Raw genomic sequence first — 20,888 nt, 5'->3', positions numbered from 1 at the left:
GGTTAAAGAAAGTAAGCAATAATTGGTTTAGGAAATTGCGAATTATAAGATGTTTGTAAAATGGATTTATTAAGTTACTAACTTTTCAGTTGGCGGGGCCATAAATCACTATATGTTCAGTCCGTCTTGGTCGTGTCAGTCACAAGCTTGTGACCTCTCACAACCCTCTCCCACTTGCCCTCCCACTTGGCCCTTTGTCTCACGTCACAAGCCTGTGACGAAATTTGTCCGTCACAAATGAGAATTCTCGTGCCCTCCATGAATAGGGAGGGTTATTAAGAATAGGAGGGAGTATGTTAGATTAATTCAAGACATTGATTTGGGTGGCCAGAACTTTGAGTAGAATATGAATTTGGAGGAAGGGAAGAGAAGTATTACTTGGGGAACATGGATGTCGACATTGCATTTGACTAATCTGATGTGATTATCTGTAGGCGATGAAGACGGCTGAATGCCCGGAGTTGAGGGAACTATGAATGGTGTGCCTATTCCAGGCGGCAAATGCTATAGACTTTTGGTGGTATTGCCTAGGATAGGAGTGGATCTTATAATAACCGGTGTGTATTATGTTTATGGTATTTGATATCACATTATTAGAATTCCTATATTCTTCTGTTCGGAAAAAAACTTTGGGTTTTTCTATTTCAATTTTCCATCGGTTTTATATTCTGCCTTCTCTGTCTTATTTATTTCAAGTTGTAATCGATATATTTTGTTTCCCAATTGTAGGCAGCGTGGGGAGAGCACAAGTAACTCAGTCGGTAATGCCCTGTGAATTTGTTATACTTTTCAGTACTCTATGTTTGATAGCTTGTTACCGTTCCACTAACCATACTTCCTTTGAAACATGAAAAATATGTGTCGTCGTAGAGATAACCTCTAGTTTAATTACTTCAATGCATTCACTATTATAGTTCTCGGAGTAGTGATTTCCAAGTTTATTGTGTTGTTACTGATCTTGTGTTCATTTCTTATTGTTCCAGAGGATTACAAAGTTGTGCAAGAGATTGAAAGGGGAAAATATAGTGAGGTATTCATTTAACATCTATTGGTTTACATTGTGTTGCTGATTTTGATTATTTCTTACTCAAATTTGGGATTTGCGGGATATCTCTGGAATTAAATTATATGGTTTCATGTTTTTTGGGTTGTCTGTAACTGGTAATACTAGAGTATAGTGATTCTAGGTTTATATTAATCGGAGAATTGTAGCGTGATAAATAAGATGTGTCAGAGTGGTCGAGCTGACGAAAAGCGAGATTATGTTTTGGACCCAGAAATTGATGATGATGATAATCGAGAGTATTGCTATTGGGTTACAGACTGATGAGTTTATAGTACACTGTTTTAGCTTCTATACGCGATTCTAGATTTGATATACCAGGGATGGGGATTAGTTTATAAAAACCTTTGCCACCTCACTGCCATTAGATAAACAGGATACATCATACTCACAACAAGCCTATCACCAAGTCCTCTATTCTCTATCCTTGAACATTAAAATGTGCTACGTTGTGCACTTACCAGCGTTGAGCTATACCGTAAATCAGGCTTCACCATCTCTGCCTTCTAATGTTGTGCTATGCCATCTCAAAGCAAATAGACAATAACAATCAGTTCATGCGCAAATCATCATATCATAGTAACATCATAGCAAATAGACAAAAAAACTGAAATGTTAATCCCTTCCTTCCATCACTGCCGCTGTATGGACGTGCACACTATTTGAACAGGAATATCTTAAGAAATTAGAGAATTTGCAACACTAGAGAATGTAACACGGGCGAATGTGACTATCTGAGTACAAACTTGGATGAGCTTGTGATCACCTCAAAAATTTAAGCTTGAGCACGAGCTCAGCTCCAATAAAGGTTCAAGTTCAAACTTCAAATTGGGGTCAGTTAATTAAGCGTACAAAGGCAGCCTTCTTTTTCCCAGTAAACTAAGACAGCATCATGATCACCACCTTCATAAACCCTTCCTGCAGTGGTATTTTCACCCGCCCGTCACTGCCACCGCACCAGGGTGACAGGCTGAAAATTTTAAAAGAGTCTCAAAGCCAACATGCCTTTAGTTACTCGAAAGCAATGTCACCCTTGGTCCTTGGATCCTTTTAACTTTCACTTAATATCATACATAAATAGCATTTAGGTGTTCAACTATCTCATCATCTTCCTTTTTATGCCTATGTAATGTCCTTACACAAACAATGAACTGAATCTGCCTGAGTAGAGCCCTCAAATCAGTCGATTTCTCTCCTGCGAGATTGCATAAGCTACAGCCCCTATACAACATCTATATAGAGTCTTGTACCTCACCAAGCAATGTCAGTCCACATATCAATGCCAAAGTGCGGTAGAGTAACATCATTTGAAGAATAATTGGGAATGTGATTCCCCAGCCTGTTTGCACAAGCTACACCAGTTAACCAGGTGAGTCCGTCCTCTAGCATTGCAAGAGACAAAGCTATGCTTAGGCACCACATTTGCATTCCTAATCACCCTGGCCCTTCTTACAATATTAAACTGTGGCCTAAGAATATCATATGTTGTGTTTGTTTCATTGTTTGATCGGAGGGTGGAGAAACTAGAAGTAGACAAGGATTGAGATCTGAAATTGTCAAATGGTGCATAACTACTTTGGAAAAGCTGAAAGAAGCATCTCCATTGAGCTTAAAAATCACTCTACATTCTGATAATTGTTCACAAACATATTCATAAAATAGAACTACTGCTAAGTAGTTTAGCTAAGTAGTGGGCTTATATAGCCACTTTGATGTAGGTAACCAAAAGGCTCATTACAACTTAATTACATTGCTAAACAAATGGCGTTACTAAATCACGGAAATAATCAACCTCTCTACAACTTTTACAAACTATGCAAAAAATCGCTCAGATTTTAAACTTGGTAGCAAAATTTCCTACCGTATAATCTTGTCTTGAAAATTAGACATCGCAATTTGCAAATTGCTTTTGACATCTAAACCTTGATTACACTAATAATCAACAATCAATAATACGATGTGTATTAGCTTGTTATATTGTCTTAAAATCCAACAAGCAAGCTCTCGTCTCCTTGTTATAACTTACTCCGTATAACTCAAGAACTACTTTCATTTTCTTTCAACAATAATTTTAACCCCTTTATTTCACAGTTAGGGTTATTCCTAAACAAAATCAATGATAAATATTGTGACTAAAAAAACCTGAAAATTAAATTTTATTAGGGGCAGGAAACTAAATCCAACACTAACTTCTAAAAACATTTAGGGTTTTTTTAACATGATAATAAGCTAAGTAAGGAAAGATTTTCAAAATTATTTCAATAATTATGGTAAATATGTGTTTCCTTAATTAGATTAGACATTTAATGGGACGTTTGTAGTTTCTTCTACAAACATTTAATGGGATGGAGTTAGTTTGTGAAAAAAAGGATAAAAAGATGGGCAAAGGACTGAAGGAGGCTTGAAGACATACCAGATCAAATGAATAACTACACCCACTGAGCTACTGAAGTTTTGATGCTTAATCATTGCGCCTGTTGACATTTATTTGTTTTCTTAATATTCTAGAGATTTTAGGGTAGCAGGATTTTAATTTTTAAACCGATTTTTTTGGGTGCTATTCCATGTAACAAGGTAGCTCCTCCCCTGATTATGATAATAAGGTTGAAAAGAGTATCATTCTAAAGTGGTAGAGAGTTTCAGGGTTGTTGCTATCTCGACACTTCTCGAAGAAGGATTGTGATTTGTGTGTACAAGAATACAATCCCTCTATTGCTACTCGTTGAAGCACTATCTTCTCATCGGCAATCTCATGAAGGATCTTGCAACTATAGCAAAAACAAACAAACAAAATTATATTACTTGTCAATATTTATGTTGTGCGGAAGCTATACGGAGTAGATGCAAAAATAAAAGACACACAAGATTTACGTGGTTCACTATCAATGCGATAGCAACATCCACCAGGGCGAGGGAGAATAATTCACTATGTCGGGAGAATTACAGATTACAAAAGATGAGCACAGAGTTTTTCTAGATCTGCCTCCTAAAACTCTCAATGTGTTTGCCTCACAAATCTCTCCTTAAAAGAATAACTAGGTTAAGGTAGTGTTTATATATTAAACTACCCTAACAAAGATTATCCTAATTAAGAAATATATTATAATTAATCACACAAATAATATTCCTAAGTAAACTAGAAAATCAAGCCACAAAGTGACGTCAACTTCCAAAACAAAAGTCAACGCTTTAACTCCTTTGTACACCAATATGCGCTTTTCACCAGAAACTGCGACCCGCTTGGACACTCGCCCTTCTTTTCTTCCTTAGTCAAATATTATCTCACCGTAATCAAACTCTGATATACTTCGTAAGTGACATACGAGTCACATACTAACAATTCTCCACCTTGACTCGGACAGTCGCATTTAGCAGACGACCTCCAAACCACTCGTCCATTATACAAGTCACTCCCAAGTAAACTTGTATCTGCCATGTTCCAGCAAATGACCGCTCACACTAGAACACAATAGACTCCACCTTGAGTCTATAACCATCCAATATACCCTGGACTGGGTCTGCCATCCAATTAGCCCTGGACAAAGGCCTGCGTCCATTTAGCCCTGGACCGGGCCGCTCAAGGCTCCACCTCGAGCTCAGCACCCCGAAGGGTCTAGACATAACTGTCTATATTCAACAAGTCCAAGCAATGTTTGAACTTCCTGAATCGAACCGGCTTAGTGAAGCAATCTGCAGGATTGTCAGCTGTTCCCACTTTCTTCACTTTAATTCTCTTCTCGTTCCTCAGAAAATGATACCTGACATCTATGTGCTTGGTTCTATCATGATGCACCCGATCCTTCGCCAAACAAATAGCACTTAAGCTATCACAATACAACGAAGCGATCTCTTGATGTAGACCAAGCTTACTTACAAGACCCTTTAACCATATAGCCTCCTTAGCAGCTGTTGTTAAAGCCATATACTCCGCCTCCGTGGTTGACAAAGTCACATAAGATTGTAAAGTTGACTTCCAACTAACAACAGAACCACCAAGTGTAAAAACATACCCGGTTACGGACCTCCGCTATCTACATCGCAAAGATAATCGGAATCAGAATATCCAACAACTAAACACTCATCATCATTCCCATAAACGAGACCAACATCCGTCGTTCCTCTCACGTAGCGGAAAATTCTCTTTACCGCTAACCAGTGTTCTTTGCCAGGTTGAGCCATAAACCTGCTAACAACACTAACAGCATGTGCAATATCAGGCCTAGTGCAAACCATGGCATACATTAAACTGACAACTGCACTAGCATAGGGAACCGTTGACATATAAGACTTCTCGACAGTTTGAGGTGCGAAGATATAGTTAACTTACCGACAAAGATAAGGAGTATTTAAAGGTCTAGCATTACCCATACCAAAATGGCCAAGTACCTTCTCAATGTAGCTTTTCTGAGATAAGAAAAGCTTCCTTTTAGAACGATCCCTGTAAATCTCCATCCCTAATATCTTCTTCGCGGACCCAAGATCCTTCATATCGAACTCTGAATTGAGTAGCTTCTTCAAATTATCAACATCTGACCTTTTCTTAGCAGCAACAAGCATATCATCAACATATAAGAGTAAATAAATCAAAGACCCATCTTCTAGCTTGTTATGATAAACACAACAATCATATGGGTTTCTCTCATACCCATGCTCTACCATAAAAGTGTCAAATCTCTTGTACCATTGCCTTGGATATTGCTTAAGCCCATACAAGGACTTCTTCAGATGACAGGCAAAATGCTCTTTCCCTGGAATTTCGAACCCCTTTGGCTGCTTCATTAGAATATCTTCCTCCAACTCACCGTGGAGAAAGGCGGTCTTGACATCAAGTTGCTCAAGCTCATAATCATAATGTGCCACTATAGCTAGTAACACACGAATAGAAGTGTGTCTCACAACAGGAGAGAAAATCTCCACATAATCAACTCCCTCTATCTGACTAAACCCCTTAGCAACAAGTCTAGCCTTGTATCTAACTGTCTCAGCCTCTGAAGTTCCTTCCTTTTTCTTGAACACCCATTTACACCCTATCAATTTTCTCCCTTCTGGGGGTGGCACAAGTTCCCAAGTATTATTCTTGTGGAGAGACTCCATCTCTTCACCCATAGCAGCAAGCCATTGCACCGACTCACTACTATCAATTGCTTCTTTATAAGATGATGGTTCTTCAGACTTAATTTCATCAGCTACCTGTAATGCATAACCAACCATCTCCTCAACATAGCAATTATTGCCACGAACTTTGCGGCCCTTAAGCTCCTCAATAAACCTACTAGTCTTCTTGCTTACACGTTTAGGCAAGTCAATAGGATCAGTTGGTTGATTAGAAGATTCACCATGTTGACTTTCCTCATTAACTGGAGTAGGAGTAGTCACAGGACTAGAAATAACTGGTTCGGCATCCTCCTCGATCACAACCCGTGGTAACATAGATAAAGTGGCAGGAGCCACCCCAAACTCCACCTGTTCCTCGGCACTATTATCCTTTTCAACACCCTTGGACACCCCTTTAGAAATAAACATGGAATTTTCATCAAAGGTAACATCTCTGCTAATAATAACACAACCCTCTGACGGAGACCAAATCTTGAACCCCTTAACTCCATCTCCATATCCTAGAAAGCACCCCTTCCTTGCCCTTGGATCTAACTTACTATCTTTTACATGATAATAAGCTACACATCCAAAAACTCTAAGTGTAGAATAATCCGGTACATTGCCGCTCCATAACTCATAAGGAATCTTGCAGTTTATTCCCATATGAGGACCACGATTGATCAAGTAACAAGCTGTAAGAACAGCTTCACTCCAGTACCTTCTAGCAAGACCTGCATTAGAGAGCATGCATCGAACTCTCTCTAACAAAGTGCCTGGTTCATTCGTTCGCTACACCGTTCTGTTTGTGGTGTACCCCGATGGTATGATGCCTTCCTATACCTTCATTCTTACAGAACTCATTGAATTCTCCTAAACAGAATTCCAAACCATTGTCCGTTCGTAGCTTCTTGATCTTCTTACCTTTCTAATTTTCCACCAAAGTCTTCCATTGCACAAAGACTTTGAAAGCCTCACTCTTCTGCTTAAGCAACCTAAGCCATGTGTACCTGGAATAGTCATCAATAAATGTAACAAAATAATAATAACCTCCCATACCTTCAACTCGAGCAGGCCCCCAACAATCTGAATGGATATAATCAAGGACTTCTTTTGTTGTATGAACACCCTTGCTAAATTTAGATCTGTGTTTCTTACCAAACACACAACGTTCACAAAACTCAAAGTTCCTCACCTTGACACCGTTAAGAAGATCCCTCTTGGACAACAGCTGCATCCCTCTCTCACCCATATGACCAAGCCTCTTATGCCAAAGGTTAGTCATCTCTCCGTGATTTACGGATGCACAAACCGAGAACTAGTCGTGTTTCACCTTGAAATACATACAAGGTATTTTGTTTGACACCTTTCGAGTAATCAAACGAGAACCCTTTGTGACAGACAAAATCTTCCCTTTACCCCGGAACTCATATCCTAAATCACTTAATGAACCAAGTGACATAAGATTCTTCCCCAAAGCTGGAACATGCCTCACATAGTCAAAGTACACTTCTTACCCTCAGCAGTCTTCACCTTGATCGACCCAATACCCACTACCTCACAAGTAGCATTGTTGCCAACAACAACGTGACCCCCATTAAAGGACTCATAAGTACTAAACCAATGCTTGTGTGGACACATATGATAAGAACACGCAGAATCTAGAATCCAACGATCTATAAGACGAACAGAATCAACCGCAAGAGCATAGTCCGCCTCAGAATCGTACTCCACATTCTTACTTTGAACTACAGCCGCAATAGACTTAGCTTTCAACTTAGGACAACTAGGTCTTTTATTCCTGGGTTCTTTACATAGGTAACGAGATAATGAGAATTACTAGCGAGTATTGGTGTCCAGGAGCCTTAGCCTTAGCCTTTTTCTTCCGACCTCCACCCTTTTTAGTGTTATTAACAACTAAACCTGCCCCTGATCCGTCTCCTAAGTCAACAGTTGCTTTTTGTCGCAACTCCCTAGTGCAAAGTGTTGACTTCACTTCCTCTAGGGTCAATGTCTCTTTACCAAGAACAAAAGAATCTACAAAATTCTCATACGACGCAGGTAAAGAAACCAGCAGAATTAAAGCAGCATCTTCATCCTCAATCTTAACATCTATATTACGCAGATATAGTAATATAGTATTATATTTGTCTAAATGATCACGAAGTGTCATACCTATCTGCATCTTGAAAGAGAACAGACGTTGTTTCAACAACAACTTATTGGTGAGCGACTTTTTCATGTACAAACTCTCCAATTAGCCATAACCCCATTGCAGTCGACTCATCGGCTACCTCAGTTAGGACATCGTCTGACAAACTCAACAAGATCGATGAATGAGCCCTCTCCTCCATTGTTAACAAGGCAGGATCTTCCGTCTCAGTCACCCTAGATTCAGCACCCGCAGCCGAAGCTTCAGTCTTCGTCACCTTCGTAGAGAAACCCGGCGCCAAGGGTTTCCAGATGCACCGCTCCTTTAGCAAAGCCCTCATCTTCAACTGCCATAGTGCAAAACTATTCCTCCAATCGAACTTCTCAATCCTTATAGTCTCACTCGACATCTTCTCCTCCCTAGATCCAAAAACTCAAAGCTCTGGTGCCAATTGTTGTGCGGAAGCGATACGGAATAGATGCAAAAATAAAAGACACACAAGATTTACGTGGTTCAGTATCAATGCGATAGCTACATCCTCCAGGGCGAGGGAGAATAATTCACTATGTCGGGAGAATTACAGATTACAAAAGATGAGCACAGAGTTTTTCTAGATCTGCCTCTTAAAACTCTCAATGTGTTTGCCTCACAAATCTCTCCTTAAAAGAATAACTAGGTTAAGGTAGTGTTTATATATTAAACTACCCTAACAAAGATTATCCTAATTAAGAAATATTATAATTAATCACACAAATAATATTCCTAAGTAAATTAGAAAATCAAGCCACAAAGTGACGTCAACTTCCAAAACAAAAGTCAACGCTTTAACTCCTTTGTACACCAATATGCGCTTTTCACCAGAAACTCCCGCGACCCGCTTGGACACTCGCCCTTCTTTTCTTCCTTAGTCAAATATTATCTCACCGTAATCAAACTCCGATATACTTCGTAAGTGACATATGAGTCACATACTAACAATTTATGTTTGCATGTATACAATTCAACCAAAACAAACAAAAATATTGTAATATGAAATCAACATTTAAAGGTGATTGACTAACTACGAATTTTTCCTAACTAACTAAACCAACAAATTCTTGTAAAAACTCATCAATGTAATATGAATTAGGAGTTTATGAGCAAATAAACGTCTGATAATAGACCATGATAATGCCGAAGTCTAATATAATTAGATGTCTATCTATATAAATTACACAAATCAATAGAATAGAAAGAAAATCTAACGGTGTACCAAAGACATTAATTTAAAGAAGTCATTTTTTTGAGTATCCGGTTGTCGATTAAAAATCATGAGGAAAAAAAAAAGTTAAAATATCATTTAACTATCGATCTCTACGGTTCCACATATCAAGCACTACTCCTCAATCCTCATATAGATAAGGTGCATAAAACTGTACTCTTAAAATCGGAAGAGGTAAATCATGACCCATACTATAATTAAAGATTTTTTTTTTTTTTGAAAACTACTATAATTATATTTTTTTGCTTTTTATCTCCAAATTGGTGTGTAAATAATGGTGACAAATCAATCCAATAAACCTAAAGTCCCAGAGTGAATATGTAGGTTGAAGAGATAAATGATGAATCTTGTGAGGTTTTATGAAAGCAAGGGTTGTAAGAGACCAAGTGGGATTTATATACTTAATCTTGATTATGACGGATGTTTTGAGAAATAATCTTTTACTTTTAATTTCATGTAGAATTAGAATTTTTTTTATGTGAGTTTTGATGTCTTAGAGTTTGAGTAGGAGTAAGAGAACAAGAGGTTTCACAAGACAATTGGTAAAAGCTTTCTTACGGTTTTATAATACAAATCCTACGAATGATAAAATATTTGTTATAACGGATGTAAGAAAGATAAATAAATACGTGAAAAAGACAACAGATTTACGTGGTTCACTAACAATTTGTTAGTAATGAGTTATATTGGGCTAGTTTAGGCCCGGAAATATTATGTGTATCGTATTATTAACATAGGGAAGTAACCCTAGTTCGAATGTAATATATATATCGCACTTAATATCAATAAACGGCAGATTTGGTTTTCGTATCTAATATACAATTCTAGCATGGTATCAGAGCAACCTAAAAATACAAAATAAAAATCTTACGAACACCTCCTCGCTCCGCCGCCATGGCTGGCGATGACCTGCCTCCCCCTCCTCCTCTCAAAATTGAGCCTTCTTATCCTTACTACATCGAAAATCATGATAAACCTGGGGACCATATTACTGGAACCCGTCTTAATCTTAACAACTTTGATGAATGGAAGCATGCAGTTCGTACCGCTCTTAAGGCGCAACGTAAATTTGGATTTCTTGATGGCACCTACACCGAGCCGAAGCCGCCATGTACATAGGAGGATTGGGAGATGATTCATTCAATGCTTGTTTCCTGGCTCAATAACCTCATTGAGCCTGAGGTAAAACGTCTTTTATCTAATTATGACGATGCAAAGCGATTGTGGGATGATCTTCATGATCGTTTTAGCATCATTGATGGACCACGCATTTATCAAATAAAAGGTGAATTATGTGATTGTAAACAAACTGAAACTATGTCGGTTGTGGTATATTATGGTATCTTAAATCAATTATGGGATGAATTAGATAAATATGAACCAATTATAACTTGCAAGTGTGCCTCTGATGTCGGGAAACAACACTTAGAACGTAGGGAGTCGGATCGTCTTCATCAATTTTTACTCGGCTTGCTCCCTGCTCATTATGAGACCTTGCGGTCTGTTATTTTATCTCAAACCCCTCTGCCCACGGTCAGTCGTGCCTTCCAATTGATCAGCCAAGAGGAACGTGTGAAGGGTATTAATAAAACCAGTGAGATTGTGCCGCAATCCGAGATAGCCACTTTTACTGTTCGACAACCTAATTCACGTCCTGGTTTTTCTCCTCGACCTTCCGCACAATTGTCTCGTTCTGAACGGCAGAAGTTAGTATGTACTAAGTGTAATCTGAAGGGGCATGATCGTAGTATGTGCTTTGAGCTCATGGACGAAATACCTGATTGGTGGTATGAGCTTAAAGGTCTGAAATCTCCAAATCATGGAGGTTCTAGTGCTTCCCGTGGTGATAATAATTCGGACAAGGGACGGGGTGGTCGCTCTACTGCTCAAGCAAGGCCGGAAAATACTGTGAATACATCTAAACCCGAGAGTAACAATGCTGTGATTACTAATGCGCGTGACGGAGAATCTTCGCAACCTCCTGTTACTATATACGGCACGCCTTCTCATACCTTTTCCGGTAAGTGGTTAATTGATACGGGTTGTTCGCATCATGTTACCGGGAAGCTGGATTCTTTACTTAATGTTCGTCATATCCCAAGTCGTGTTGTTGGGCTTCCGGATGGCACGCATGTTCAGGCTTCTCACGTTGGTAGCGTGAAATTATCTTCGACCATCTCGCTTGACCCTGTGCTTTATGTACCACAGTTGCACTGTAATTTAATATCAGCTTCACAGTTGAGTGATGCTATAGATTGTGAGTTTGTGACTAATGCTAATACTTGTCTTATTCAGGACCGGCATTCGAGGATGGTGATTGGCACGGGTGATCGGCTGGATGGACTGTATTACCTTCGTCAGGAGCCGCAAATTGTCACGAGTGCAGTGGGTGTTGATTCTAGCATAAATTTATGGCATAAACGGTTGGGTCATCCTTCCAAAAAAGTTGTTAAATTGCTTCCCTTTATTAGTAATAAGAGCACGTTGAACAAACCTTGTGAAATTTGCCATCGTGCGAAACATATTCGAAATCCTTTTTCGTTAAGTGATAATAAAATTGATGGTATTTTTCATCTTGTGCATTGTGATTTATGGGGGCCTTATGAGTCACCGCCTACTAGTGGTGCGCGCTATTTTCTCACTATTGTTGATGACTACTTGCGTGGTGTTTGGATTTATCTACTAACAGCTAAAACTGAAGTACACTAAAAAATTCATGAATTTTATTGCAATGATAAACCATCTGCCCAAGAGGAAAATACGAACAGCCTCATGAGTCACCCCTCTGTTTACAGCGATGACGAGGATACGGAACCGGTTACCGGTCCAGAGGAGCCCGTGGTGCCCTTGGACACTGGTGCCGCTGCTGCGAATAAAGAGCAGCCCGAAAGTGAAGTTCTGCCTGATGCACCGTCTGCCCAAGAGGAAAATACGAGGCCTGATTTGCAAATGGGACATGGTCACCGTCCTAAAATACCCTCTACTGCACTCCGTGACTACGTACTTGAGAAAACTGTTAAAGGTAGTCGTTCATCCACGGTCTCACATATCGCTACGCCATCAGCATCCTCAGGTATTTTATATCCACTCATTAATTATGTAAGTACCGAAAAATTTTCTGTCGAGCACCGTAATTTTTTGGCAGCTATTACGATACATAAAGAACCTCGTTCCTTCAATGAGGCAGTCACGGATGAGGGTTGGCGTGCAGCAATGGATGCTGAAATGAAGGCGCTTGATGAAAATGAGACTTGGACTCTAGAGCCGCTCCCAGCAGGTAAGCGGGCACTTGGTAGCAAATGGTTATATAAAATAAAATACAAGTCCGATGGCTCAATTGAACGGCTTAAGGCTCGCCTAGTCATCCTCGGCAATCATCAAAAACAGGGGATTGATTATGAAGAGACGTTTGCTCCTGTAGCAAAAATGACTACAGTCCGTACATTTTTTGCTGTTGCTGCTGCTAAGAATTGGATACTGCATCAGATGGATGTGCACAATGCCTTCTTACACGGTGACCTTAATGAAGAAGTACCCCCTCCATTCAACAATTATCACCTCATTTCTCCAATTTATGTGAGAGGTATTATATTGAAGTGGGGTGATAAAAGTTGAATGAAGGGAGTATATATGAAATTACCTCCTGGATTTCGGTCTGATGTACCCGGAATGGTCTATCGCTTGCGTAAATCGTTATATGGCCTCAAACAGGCACCCAGATGTTGGTTTGCAAAATTCGGTGCCGCTCTAAAAGAATACGGGTTTATTCAAAGCCTTGCCGACTATTCTCTGTTTACTTACACCTGAGGTACAGTGCAATTGCATGTTCTCTTGTATGTCGATGACTTGTTTATCTCTTCAAATGATCCGGCTGCGATTTCCATTTTTAAAAATTACCTCCACTCCCGTTTTCACATGAAAGACCTGGGAGTCATGAAGTATTTTCTTGGGCTCGAGGTTGCACGGAATGCCGATGGCATTTTTGTTTGCCAACGGAAATATACTTTAGATATTGTTGCGGAGTCTAGTCTTTTAGGCTGTAAACCGTGCTCTACGCCCCTTGAACAAAACCATCAGCTAGGATTGTCCACCCGTCCTCTTCTAGCTGATGCGAGACGTTATCGACGGCTTGTGGGTCATCTGGTGTATCTTGTTGTGACCCGACCCGATCTGGCATATGCTGTTCATATATTATCCCAGTTTATGCATGCACCACGACAGGATCATTGGGAAGCAGCTATTCGTACCGTCCGATATTTGAAGGGTACTCCTGGGCAGGGTATCCTCTTACGTTCTGATGCTGCTTTATCTCTCACCGGTTGGTGTGATTCTGACTACGCGGCCTGCCCTCTTACACGTCACTCACTCACCGGCTGGGTCGTATTTCTTGGCTCCTCTCCGGTGTCGTGGAAGACCAAAAAGCAACCTGCTGTATCTCTTTCGTCAAAGGAGGCCGAGTATCGGTCCCTAGCTGCTGTTACCTGTGAACTTAAATGGCTCAGAAGCCTTTTGTTGTGTTTAGGCGTCACACAACAGACGGCTACCCCTCTGTTTTGTGATAATATGTCCGCTTTACATATTGATAATAATCCCGTCTTTCACGAGCGGACTAAGCACATTGAGGTTGATTTACATTTTATTCGTGATGCTATCAACGACGATCTTCTTTCTCCGTCTCATGTCTCTACTGTAGACCAGCTTGCTGATGTTTTCACTAAGGCGCTCGGCTCAGCTCGTTTCTTGTCCTTGGTTGGCAAGTTGGGCATTCTTAATCCGTATGCTCCAACTTGAGGGGGGAGGGGAGGGGTAATGAGTTATATTGGGCTAGTTTAGGCCCGAAAATATTATGTGTATCGTATTATTAACATAGGACAGTAACCCTAGTTCGAATGTAATATATATATCGCACTTAATATCAATAAACGGCAGATTTGGTTTTCGTATCTAATATACAATTCTAGCAGTTAGCTACGTCCACCAGTAGAAGAGAAGAATATTATTGATCTTGATGATTACAGATTTCAGAGTATTCAGATTTTAGACGACTCAGATTTTTGACCGATTCCTTAATGAATAAAACAGACAGCTTATGAGAGTTTATATAGTACCCTCATAACAGATATTTTCCTTAACAGAATTAGGAAACCCTAACATATATATGAAACCCTATAGCAATTTCCTAAACAGAAACTAAATAATAATTTCCTAAACAGATAAGAAAACTAAATCAGATGCGAAATTCAGAACAAATTCAAGGCATATTCTAACAATAGCAAATTCGATGCAAATGTCTCAAAGTGCACAAAGAAACATGTAGTTTGATTACTCATCTTTAGAGGAAGTTAAACAACGGACATCATTCTAGTTTCATTTCTATTTCTCTTGTTAATTATAGTAATCTCTATATTTTATTTTGTTGGTGAACTTTTATGTGAAGAGCTTTAACGCCTATCTCAATGAATTTCAAAGAAATAAGGATACACAATTTGTATTATTATACTTCTTCCTTTTTTTTAATTATCATCTCATTTGCTTGTGAGCAATAATTAAGATTAAGAAAACATAAAAACCAATTGAAAATAAAAGGACAAAGTTTGCAATTGGTGGAATAATGTGAGAATTTTACCCTTAAACGATGACATTATTTTGTAATTTAAAAAAAAAAATATAAGAAACATTTAGTAAAATGTACGTCCCAAAGTAGAAATGAAAGAAAAAGGGTGATAATATAAAAATGGACAAAAAAAAGAGAAGTGGGGTGATAATTAAAAAATATTATGAGATAACAAAAATATATACAAACAAAAAAAGTAAACATTTCTCGAAGAAAGATTGAGAGTGCTAGAAGAAAATATTTGATGGAAAACAAAAAAATGATTTAAAGGTTTGAAAGCATTCAAAATGGAACAATGGATTGGAGAATGATCATCGGATTTCGCTCAAAAACCATGCAAAATATTTACCTTGTTGATCCGCATTAAAAGATACGATTTATATCCTTGGAGCATATAACTTCAACAATTCCATTAAGACATTTGATTTATAATCTGTTTGTCGACTAATATTTGATTTATAACCTGATTGACAAAATACAAGTTGAAGAGTACACGGAAAACTAATAAAGTGCATGAAAGGTTATAAGATAATTTAGTACAATGTACAAATTTGTCAATTAATATTCCAAAGGTTGGAATATATAATGTAACATGTCACCAATAATTAGAGATTCATACTAGCTACAATTTGATATTGCGCATACATCATAATAATAAAAAAAAATGAAAACTCAATGAAAATGAAAAATATATTCAAGTCGAAAGATAATTGCAAAGAAGTTTCATAACCATTATTTCCAATTTCATGCAATGTTTTTGATATGTGAGTATGTCATCCTCCTGCAATTTTTATACAAACACAAAAATAATAATTAAATAAGATTCTAACTATTAATTAATTCAAAACTTAATAAGAATAAAAAAGTTAAATATTTCAATTAGTTATATATGCATACTTTACCTATCAATTTTTTGGATAAAAATGAAAAATAGGATTGTTGTGATTTTTATATAAGAAAATTTTTGTAATTAATTATCTAATTAATTTCAATAATTTATTTGAGAGAAGAAGAATAGGGGAGATAAAAAGTTATGGTGAAATAAATGCAAAGTATATAATTGTGAGGAAAACCAAAAGACCATCTATTAAAAAAAAAGAAAAAAAAAAGTTAAATGAATAGGTAGATTAATACCAAATTTATGAGAGGAAAATAAAGAGTTTGTATTAATTTTTTTTTTGTATTTGCCACTAATTTTTTTTATATTTTATAAGCATGTAACACATGGTATTTAGAGATTATTTTTAGTTAGATAATTACTTAATTTTAGTTAGATAATTAAGTAATTAATATAATTGAATTATTATTAACCAATAGAAAAAATACACGTGGATTAAAATTAAATGCTTTACGTAGGCTTTTAACTATATTGTATAGATAGATAAAATGCAAAGAAAAATAACATAAAATGTGGCATTTAAAATTGCTTAACATGACACACGTCAAATAATAAACTACTCATCTTGTCTTTTTATTATATTGTGTAGATACTAATAGTTAAGTCATTTATCATACTAAATTTTGAAAAAACAATTTATTTGGAATAAATTTTAAAGAATAATTAAACAATAAAAGTGGAATGGAGAAGGTCTCATTTAAATTATCCTTTATGTGATATAATTTCATGAACTAAATATATGGTATTACTACCCTTTTAAAATTTTGTTATTAGTGTTTAATTTACTTATGTATTTACAGAATTTGTTTGTAAATTATTTAAATTAAATAAATATTTTCTTTTCCATATATTTTATATTTTCCAAAACCTTATCCTTTACGTGAAATAATTTCATGAACTAAATACACGGTATTACTATCCTTTTAAAATTCTATTATTAGTGTTTATTTAAGTATTTACAGAATTTGATTGTAAATTACTTAAATTAAATAAATATTTTCTTTTCCATATATTTTATATTTTCCTAAGAAAATATTTTATATGATATTTAATACTCATTTGTTGATTAATTAGTTCTGTAAAACATCTTCTATATACAACAAAGTTATAATAAGTGAATTAGTGACAAATCTGACAATATAAAAAAAAAATTGTTTTCAACTTCATTTATTCTTCTTCGTTCTTAATTTCTTATGTATTCATTTTTTTTACTTCGAATACATATAATACTAATCCATATAAAATTTCTTGAAATTATTAACTTATAGTTAATGCGTATTTTCTTATTGTAGTTTTTTTTAGTTAATTAAGTTTAAAGCTAATGGAATATGGATGAATTTTTAAAGGAAATAAGTGAATTAAATTAATGCAATATAATAATAAATTGATAATCCATGTCATATAAGTTTGTCAAGTCATATTGTTATTGTGTACGTGGCTTTTTTTCATCCCATGTGGCATTGTCTACGAGGCCTTTTTAGGCTAGCCTTTTAATAATATTTTATAGATTACGAGGATAAATCAACAATGATAGAATTAGATTGATTTTCATGTATTAATAGCAATAATTAGTAAGTAATACATTAACCATATTAATTATTTTATTGCTATTATGTATGTGATGGATTTGAGTTTTTGTTTAATTTGCTTTACATTGCCTATTATGTATTTTCTATTTGCAAGTTTTTGATAATGATTTGAAAATTTCTTCTTCCATTAGTTTTGTTAATTCCGTTGACTTACAATAGTGGTATAAGTATGTAAGTTTGTTGATACTCCCTCCATCCCGATCATTTATTTATCTTAATTTTGTTTTGACAAAAAGACCAAAAAAAGGAGATCATTTAAGGGTGTTATTGAGTGATAAATGAACTTTAGATTATGTGGTAGGACAAATTACTTTTCAAAATTATTCTTCGTATAAAATGATAAACAAATGACCGAGACACCCATAAATGGAACACGTTGTGAATTTTTTTTTCCTGGTTAATTCATGGTATATTTTTGCCAATATATGTTCGATTGTGTCAACTTTACTTGACGCGCAAGTATTAGTAAGCATTTACATGATATTGATGGTTAACTTCCATTTCGGGTAAAGAAAACAACAGTTGCAAAATTTTAACTAATAACTAATTTTTTAAGAGTCCTAATCAATACGAGTATTAAATTTAATCGCAATTTATCAAAATGTATGTAGGACCTTAATAAAGGGAACTCTTTTATCTTAATAAAGAGACCAAAATTATCATATTTTTTTCCATCAAGGATCTCATCTATCAGAGTTTTCCGTTAAGGACCTTAGTACTCAAATCCGTTAACTCTCCGTTAGGCGTTAGATAATCAATCACAAGTTGGCTTAAAAATAGAAAAAAGACTGTCGTATCTGGTTTCTCCAACTTATAAGATGTGTAGTTCAATCTTCAATTTTTTTTACGGGTCTCGTATCTTCTAAGTTCTAACTGCATTTTTCTTGTAAGGTTTATCTTTTTTTTCTTCTACATCTATTTCCTTGCTCAACTTGCCTATCTTTCTTGTGAATTGTTTCAGACATATTGTCCATATCTACTTCTTAGAAAAATTATAAATTGTTTCAGTCAATATTGTCCGAATGTCCATCATAAATCGTATTACTAAGCATGTCTTGCTTGAAACCCCAATGACATACACCCATACTTCTCAAACAAAGGCAAATCAATCTCGGAATAGAACTATCGAATTACAGACCGGAAAAAATGGTTGAAATTGAAAAGTTGCGAGTCGATATTGTTTCCTACGGACAGCCGGAAAATGGATCGGTAAAATGATGTTTTCTTCTTGTGAGTTTAGGATGAATAAAGATTGTCCTTTTCAATATCAAATTTATGATGAAAAACCTAACGTATACGAATACTTTTTTCTGAGAATTACTTGGGTAAATTGATAAGTTGGTAAAATAGAAGAATGAATGAAAAAAAAAATTGAGATATAAGAGACAACATATTAGTGGAAGAGAATGAATAGGGAGGAGAAATGGATAATCTTTTGCACTAAATTTTCCTTTCATTATAGACAGAGCAATCAAATTTATAAAAGTAAATATTTTATAAGAAAGTAACATTTAACAGCAAAACTAACAGATTAGGGCTTGAGATCCTTATCTTACCCATAACTCAATCTTAGTGGGTTAGATTTGAAATCATTACGTCTGGTGTAACATTAGGGAAATTATAAAACTTGGGATTGATCCAGTTTTACTAAGTTATATACAAACCTCTACAAGACACATTTACTCGCCACATGTTCCTTACCTTCCGAATACAAATTTACCTTTGCTCAATTTTCATAGAAAAACCTAACCACCTAATTTAGAACTATAAATTTTAAGAAAATATAAATAATACATCATTTAGGAAAATTCTAATAATCTGAATTTCCTATGCTTTTTTTAACAACCAACAACTAATTTAGGTTGGTAAGACATACATTATTCTACAACCGTGTAACGCACGACATGAAATCAATTATGAGTTAATTAAGACTTCTCTACTATAATAAATTTTAATCTCAAAAATAAATAATTTAACAAAATATGCCTAAGGAAAACAACATACAACAAAGAATTAACATAGTAAAGAAATGTTATTATTAAAAAAATTCAACATACGTTTGTTTGCAACGAAATAGATCAATCGCCGAAGTAGCTGCAACCCGAGCGACAATTTCACAACCGAGATTCAGTTCGAGGTTTGTCGATGCATGGTTGAGATTGAATCTCCATAATCTTTCGCAATTTTATTATGACAGAATTTATGATTTTGATCAAAATTTTATTATACTATTTTATAATAGGGTTATTTAAGATGGGGTGGTAGAAGGGACAGGATTGTGAGAGAGAACAGTGAGGAGAGGAGAGCTAAGATTGAACAATGGAACAGGGAAAAAGAGCAGTGACAAAAGGTTATGGTATACATTCACTTCTCATAGCTGTGAGGTTATGTTTTGCATCAAGTTTTTTTTTCATCTCTTTCTAGTTGTTGTGATTTACTCCATCAAGTATGGAAAGAACAGTAGACAATCCTACTTAATTGCACCTCTCCAGCAACTAAATGAAAAATGAGGAAAAATTAAATTAAATTAAAAATTGCTGAACCAAAGTCATTTTTGAGGTGTCCAAATGAGTTGTTTTGACGTGGGTTTGCTAATTTAATGTGCTTTTGGTAATTTAATGTGCTTTTTACTGAACAAATTGCTTGATGATGACCCGAGGAGAATGAATCCTTCCAGAATCAAGATGCTCTTAAAGGCAAAATGGGGAAAATTAATTTAATGGATGATAATTAAAAGAGAAATATGGAGGAAATTAAATAAATGGTGATGTTGATGAAGATGATATTGGTAAAGGGGATGAGGGAGAGGGTAGCTGTCAATGTAAATGGATGGAGGAACAAGATATGTAAAATTATTATTTTAAGACTAAAAGTGGGATCCACATATTAGTTAATCTGCTACTCTAAATGGGTATAATAGTTGAGTATAATACGAGTTAAATTGTAATTTGGAGTATTTTAAGGAGGCCACTAACAGTTTAGAATATTTTCATTAAATAAACCTTTATAATAATATGTTTTGATAAAAAATTTAAATAGGTACATGGGAAAAGATAGAGAAGTTCTATATAACAACGAAAAGATCCATGTCCGTATAGTTCATGGCCACTCTTTTTCATTTACCATATTTGGGTTATGAGAGGGTTATTGTACAAATTAAAATAGATACAATTCTTTTTTCTCCTTTCATTTGGTTGGTCATTAATGATATAATAAT

The 20,888-nt window shown here is 35.9% G+C and overlaps 2 long non-coding RNA genes across 2 annotated transcripts; one reads left to right on the top strand and one right to left on the bottom strand.

Annotated features, from left to right (window-relative positions):
- The first annotated feature begins 449 nt into the window (after positions 1 to 449).
- Positions 450 to 1,205, top strand: LOC141656482 (uncharacterized). Its single transcript, XR_012548519.1, has 3 exons — positions 450 to 557; positions 730 to 761; positions 984 to 1,205. It is a non-coding gene; the product is annotated as an uncharacterized LOC141656482 (long non-coding RNA).
- Positions 1,206 to 2,666: 1,461 nt separating this feature from the next.
- Positions 2,667 to 16,103, bottom strand: LOC141656431 (uncharacterized). The gene is made up of 3 exons (XR_012548508.1): positions 16,087 to 16,103; positions 15,915 to 15,965; positions 2,667 to 3,831 (listed from the first exon to the last, which is right to left on the bottom strand). It is a non-coding gene; the product is annotated as an uncharacterized LOC141656431 (long non-coding RNA).
- Between the last annotated feature and the right edge of the window lie 4,785 nt (positions 16,104 to 20,888).

Source organism: Silene latifolia, chromosome 1 (assembly GCF_048544455.1).
Source record: "Silene latifolia isolate original U9 population chromosome 1, ASM4854445v1, whole genome shotgun sequence".
NCBI classification, from domain to species: domain Eukaryota; kingdom Viridiplantae; phylum Streptophyta; class Magnoliopsida; order Caryophyllales; family Caryophyllaceae; genus Silene; species Silene latifolia.
Note: the sequence above shows the minus strand (reverse complement) of the source record. Positions and strands in the feature narration are given on the sequence as shown.